A 6,837-nucleotide genomic window follows, 5' to 3' on the forward strand; every position below is an offset into this window, starting at 1 on the left:
TTTTTTGTATTTTTTAGTAGAGACGGGGTTTCACCATGTTAGCCAGGATGGTCTCGATCTCCTGACCTCGTGATCCACAAGTCTCGGCCTCCCAAAGTGCTAGGATTACAGGCTTGAGCCACCGCGCCTGGCCACAAGGTCATTATTTTAAGTGAAATAAGCCAGGCATAGACAAATATTGGATATACTTAATCAAATGGGGAGCTAAAAAAGTTGATCTCATGAAGATAGGGAGCAGAATGATAATTACCTGAAGCTGGGAAGGATGTGGTTGTAGGACAAGTGAGGGGATGAGGAGAGGTTGATTAATGAGTATACACACAGCTAGATAGAAGGAACAAATTCTAATGTTCCATTGTAGAGTAAGGTGACTATATTTAACAACAATGTATTGTATATTTAAAAATAACTAGAAGTGAGGCCTTGAAATATTCTTGACACATAGAAATGATAAATGCTTGTGGTGATGGATATCCTAAATACCTTGACTGGGTCACTATACATTCTATGCATGTAACAAATACAGGTATCCCATAAATATGTACAAACTTTATCAATAAAACATTTTTTAAAAAGTTGTGCTTCTGATCATCTTTCTTTTCCTAGGCTCTACTCACTTAAGATAAGGCAAAGGATCCAGTTTATCAGATAAATTGCAGAAGTCAGAGATCTCACCCAGTACTAAGTTCTAGTGATAATTTAGGAATAAAGAGTCAAGAGGTACAGTCAAGTAGGGAGAGTTGGGGATATTTTGTATGACTCCCCAAGTTCTTTCTTCCCTCATTGAACATGTGCACTTGGGCCTATAGTAATGGATGAGGTCTCTAACAGAGGCTTCCAGGGTCGCCTGACAAAACTTGGACAGTGTTTGGGTTATGAAACATTTCTTTTTTATACCCTGATGCTTGTATAGCTTATGCGACATTCTTGAGGGAACCATGGACACAAAAGAAGGCCTTTTCAGTACAAACCAGTCTTACAACTTTCTCGCTTGCTTTTATCTCCTATTTCAAAGGTCTAGATTTTACCAGAGCTGCTAGCAACAATCAGGGAATATAATTTTTTGTTATTTTTTCTTTGACCTAGTAATCCCTGTTAGTCCCCGTGACTGTTTCCCCGAGTCTAAATCTGTTTCCACCAAGTTCAATTGGTAAGACTTGCCCCATGATTTGCCTCAGAGCTTTTTGCCATTTTATACCAAGGACGAATAGGTAGTCATCCTGTCATTAGTTCCTCTTCGTTTTCCATCCTCTTCTTTTTCTTGCTATAAAGTGCCTTAACCATTATGATTTGTCAGTCTCATTTGACATTCTTGTGTAACTTGGTGCTTTTTGACTCACTTGCACTTAACTCTCCTTCCCCTCCCAACTTTTAAAATGTGACTAGAATCCATTGAGTTAATAAACCCCATCTATACTTAGACCTGTTAGTTAAGAGATTAGATAGAATATTTTGAGACTGGCTTTCTCTTAGAAAAAGACACTGGTTTTCCTCTGGCCTGCAGGCCATGGCCGTTCATTCTCTCATATTCCGTGTATCTCTGAGTTGGGAGGTAGGGTTAATGTCTAACACTCTTCACTGTCACTTCTTGAATATTCCTCCTCCACTTTCATGCAAAAACTTCTGCTCCTTGAGGTTTATACCACTTTCTACCCATAATCATTACTCATCTACCAACCCTCATTTACCACCCTCATTTATTGCAGCATATGGGCCTCATCTCCTTTCAGAGTCCCATCATCAACCTGGATGTCTTCAGTATGACCCATCTGATACCTGGCTATCTGGTTTCCTGACATTTTTGTTCATTCATTCTTTCAAAACTTCATTCATATACACACATGCATTTATTTATGCATTTGTTGAAAAAGATTTTTTGAGCACCTACAATGTAATATTCCAAACTCTATGCTAGAATTAGAGATGCAAGGGTAAAAGAATAAGAGAAGACAGAAAACCAAACGTGGTCCTGGAAGTTACAGTGTAGTGAGGGACAAAGACATGGAACCAATGGTTGTTGAGCTGAAACCTCATGTGAGGAGTTAACTGGATGGAGAAAGGAGTCAAGAGAGTGCTAGGTAGAGGAGGCAGCATGTCAAAGGCACAGTAAGGCGAGGGAGAATGGTCCATTTCAGGGATTGAAGAAGGCTGGATTGGAACATAGGGAAGGAGGGAATGTGTGTTACAAGCTGGAGCCAGAAAGGTAGGTAGGGTCCAAACCATACAAGATCTTTTTTTCTTTTTTGAGATGGAGTTTCACTCTGTTGCCAGGCTGGAGTGCAGTGGTGCGATCTCAGCTCACTGCAACCTCTATCTCCCGGGTTCAAGTGATTCTCCTGCCTCAGCCTCCCAGGTAGCTGGGACTATAGGTGTGTGCCACCACACCCAGCTAATTTTTGTATTTTTAGTAGAGATGGGGTTTCACCATGTTGGCCAGGATGGTCTCGATCTCTTGATCCACCCACCTCGGCCTCCCAAAGTGCTGGGATTACAGGCATGAGCCACCGTGCCTGGCCCATACAAGATCTTTTTGTTTGTTTTTGGTTTTTTTTGTGGGGGAGGGACAGAGTCTTGCTCTGTCACCCAGACTGGAGTGCAGTGGCACAATCTCGGCTCACTGCAAGCTCCGCCTCCCGGGTTCAAGTGATTCTCCTGCCTCAGCCTCCCGAGTAGCTGGGACTACAGGCGCCCACCACCTCGCCCGGCTAGTTTTTTTGTATTTTTAGTAGAGACGGGGTTTCACCGTGTTAGCCAGGATGGTCTCGATCTCCTGACCTCGTGATCCGCCCGCCTCGGCCTCCCAAAGTGCTGGGATTACAGGCGTGAGCCACTGCGCCCGGCCAAGATCTTTTTAAGTTATGTTAAAGATTTTGGTTTTCATTCTAAGAGGCCTGGGAAGCCATTGAAAATTTTGTTTAAATTTTTAAAACTTACTTTTCAAAAGAAAATAATACAGGTACATTATACAGATTCAAAAGATATAAAAGGATAGGCTGGGCACAGTGGCTCATGCCTGTAATCCCAGCACTTTGAGAGGGCAAGGAAGGCGGATCACGAGGTCAGGAGTTTGAGACCAGCCTGACCAACATGGTGAAACCCTGTATCTACTAAAAATACAGAAATTAGCCGGGCGTGGTAGTATGCACCTGTAATCCCAGCTACTTAAGAGGCTGAGGCAGGAGAATCACTTGAATCTGGGAGGTGGACGTTGCAGTGAGCCGAGATAATGCCACTGCCCTCCAGCCTGGGTGATAGTGAGACTCTGTCTCAAAAATAAATAAACAAATAAACACATAAATGGATAAAGAACAAATAAGTCTCCTACTTTCATCTTCAGTCACCTAGCTTCCCCTCCTAAAGTTTCATGAATATTCTTCCAAAAATAGCCTATATATGCATATATATATAATTCTCCCCCCCAGCAAATTGTAGCATGCTATACATACTGCTCTGAACCTTTTTCCTCCCCGCATAATGTATCCTGGATATCATTCTATGTTAGAACTATACAGAGTGGCCTTATTTATTTCAGCAGTTGCATGAATCTTCCTTCTTTCCTTCATTTATTTATTTATTTATTTTTAAAAATTTTTTTTTTTTTAAGACAGAGTCTCACTCTGTCGCGCAGGCTGGAGTACAGTGGCGTGATCTTGGCTCACTGCAAACTCCACCTCCCAGGTTCATGCCATTATCCTGCCTTAGCCTCCCAGGTAGCCAGGACTACAGGCGCCCACCACCACGCCTGGCTAATTTTTTGTATATTTTAGTAGAGACGGGATTTCACTGTGTTAGCCAGGATGGTCTCGATCTCCTGACCTCGTGATCCACCCATCTCCCAAAGTGCTGGGATTACAGGTGTGAGCCACCGTGCCCAGCCTATTTATTTATTTATTTATTTAATTTTTTTTTAAGGTGTGCACTTTTATTCAACCGGTCTCAAGTCAGTGTACAGGTAAGACCTGGCTGCCTCCACCCACTCCCAGGGAGACCAAAAGCCTTCAGACATCTCAAGTTAGGGGACAAAAAAGAGGGGGCATGAAGGCTCATCATTCAAAATAAAACAAAATAAAAAAGTATTAAGGTGAAGATTAAAAAAATTTTGCATTACATAATTTACACGAAAGCAATGTTATCACCTCCACTGTGTGGACTCGGGAGAGGACTGGGCCATTCTCCTTAGAGAGAAGTGGGGTGGCTTTTAGGAGGGCGAGGGACTTCCTGTAACAATGCATCTCATATTTGGAATGACTATTAAAAAAAAAAAGAACAATGTACAATCAAAGTCCTCCGCCACATTGTAGAACTTTGGGGGATGCTCGCTCCAACCGACTGTTGTCACCTTCACCGTTCCAGTTTTTAAATCCTGAGTCAAGCCAAAAATAAAAACCAAACCAAAACAAAAAAAATCAAATAAAGCCATGCCAATCTCATCTTGTTTTCTGTGCAAGTTAGGTTTTGTCACGAAAGGATGTAACGCAGCTAAGTCACAGTCCGCTTAGAAGCATTTGCGGTGGACGATGGAGGGGCCAGACTCGTCATACTCCTGCTTGCTGATCCACATCTACTGGAAGGTGGACAGCGAGGCCAGGATGGAGCCGCTGATCCACACAGAATACTTGCACTCAGGAGGAGCAATAATCTTCATCTTCATCGTGCTGGGTGCCAGGGCAGTAATCGTCTGCATCCGGTTGGCAATGCCAGGGTACATGGTGGTGCCACCAGACAGCACTGTGTTGGGATACAGGTCTTTACAGATGTCCACTTCACACTTCATGATGGAGTTGAAGATAGTTTCGTGGATGCCACAGGACTCCATGCCCAGGAAGGAAGGCTGGAAGAGAGCCTCAGGGCAGCGGAACCGCTCATTGCCAATGGTGATGACCTGGCCGTCGGGCAGCTCGTAGCTCTTCTCCAGGGAGGAGCTGGAAGCCACCGTGGCCATCTCCTGCTCGAAGTCCAGGGCAACGTAGCACAGCTTCTCCTTGATATCACGCATGGTTTCCTGCTCGGCCGTGGTGGTGAAGCTGTAGCCGCGCTCAGTGAGGATCTTCATGAGGTAGTCAGTCAGGTCCCTGCTAGCCAGGTCCAGATGCAGGATGGCGTGGGGGAGGGCATACCCCTCATAGATGGGCACAGTGTGGGTGACCCCGTCACCAGAGTCCATCACGATGCCAGTGGTACGGCCAGAGGCCTACAGGGACAGCACAGCCTGGATGGCCACGTACATGGCTGGGGTGTTGAAGGTCTCAAACATGATCTCGGTCATCTTCTCGTGGTTGGCCTTGGGGTTCAGGGGGGCCTCAGTCAGCAGCATGGGGTTCTCCTCAGGAGCCACATGCAGCTCATTGTAGAAGGTGTGGTGCCAGATCTTCTCCATGTTGTCCCAGTTGGTGACGATGCTGTGATCAATGGGGTACTTCAGAGTGAGGCTGCCTCTCTTGCTCTGGGCCTCGTCGCCCAACATATGAATCCTTCTGACCCATGCCCACCATCATGCCCTGGTGCCTGGGGTGCCCCATGATGGAGGGAAAGACGGCCCGGGGGGCATCGTCGCCCACGAAGCCGGCCTTGCACATGCTGGAGCCGTTGTCGACAACGAGCGTGGCGATATCATCATCCATGGTGAGCTGGCAGCGGGTGTGGACGGGCGGCGGAGCGGCGAAGGCGAGGCTCTGTGTTCGCAGGGGGGACGCAGTCTCGGCAGTCTATTTATTTTTTATTTATTTTTTTGAGACAGAGTCTCACTCTCTCGCTCAGGCTGGAGTATGGTGGTGCAATCTCGGCTCACTACGACCTCTGTCTTCCGGGTTCAAGTGATTCTCTTGCCTCAGCCTCCGCCAGTTGCTGGGATTACAGGCGTGCACCACCATGCCCAGCTAACTTTTTGTATTTTTGGTAGAGACGGAGTTTCCCTATGTTAGCCAAGCTGGTCTTGAACTCCTGACCTCAAATGATCCACCCACCTCAGCCTCCCAAAGTGCTGGGATTACGGAAGTGAGCCACTCCGCCCAGGTTCTATAGTTTATTTAACCAGTTATCAACTGATGACTGTTTAAGCTGTTTCCAATTATTTTCTAACTCAAACATTATGCCGTGAATATTTTTGATATTGTGTCACATAGTGCTAGTTTATTTGTACAATAAATTTGTTTGTACAATAAATTCCAAGTTTAGCTACCTTTATTTTATGTAGGCTGAATTTCTTTTCTTCAGAGCATTTATATTAGTTTCCAATCCTATATATTTATTGTCTTTTAATCTCTGTTTCCCCCATCTAAGTTATAAACTCTACCAAAGTAATGCCCAGCATGCAGCAGATGCTCAAAAATACTTGTTGAATGGATGAATGAATAAGAAGATAAGAATGATAGCTAGGAGGGAAGTAGGGTTGCTTCAATTTTGAAAAGAATGGAGTTCATTGAGGTTGCTCATGCTTGAGGCAGGAGAACCACTAGAGGGCAGGAGTTCAAGACCAGCCTAGGCAACATAGTGAGACCTCATCTTTACAAAAAAAAAAAAAAAACATAAAAAAATAGCTGGGTGTAGTGGCACACATGTGTAGACCCAGATATTTGGGAGGCTAAGGTGGGAGGATTGTTTGAACCTAGGAGTTTGAGGCTGCAGTGAGCTGTGATTGCACCACTGCACTTCAGTGTGGGTGACAGGATGAGACCCTGTCTTAAAGAAAAAAAAGAGGCTGGGTGCAGTGGCTCAAACCTATAATCCTAGCACTGTGGGAGGCTGAGGCGGGCGGATCATGAGTTCAGGAGTTTGAGACCAGCCTGGCCAATATGGTGAAACCCCATCTCTACTAAAAATATAAAAATTAGGCAGGCG

The 6,837-nt window shown here is 45.1% G+C and overlaps 1 protein-coding gene and 1 pseudogene across 2 annotated transcripts in view; one reads left to right on the forward strand and one right to left on the reverse strand.

Moving 5' to 3' along the window:
• The window catches only part of KIAA0319L (KIAA0319-like ortholog), a 137,850-nt gene that overhangs the window by 38,071 nt on the left and 92,942 nt on the right, over window positions 1–6,837 (forward strand). The window lies entirely within an intron of this gene.
• On the reverse strand, window positions 3,971–5,624 carry LOC105521231 (annotated as a pseudogene). Its single transcript, XR_001003241.1, has one exon. The product of XR_001003241.1 is annotated as an actin, cytoplasmic 1-like (transcript).

The sequence above is a fragment of the Colobus angolensis genome, unplaced genomic scaffold (assembly GCF_000951035.1).
Source record: "Colobus angolensis palliatus isolate OR3802 unplaced genomic scaffold, Cang.pa_1.0 Scaffold4, whole genome shotgun sequence".
In the NCBI taxonomy this organism is placed as follows: domain Eukaryota; kingdom Metazoa; phylum Chordata; class Mammalia; order Primates; family Cercopithecidae; genus Colobus; species Colobus angolensis.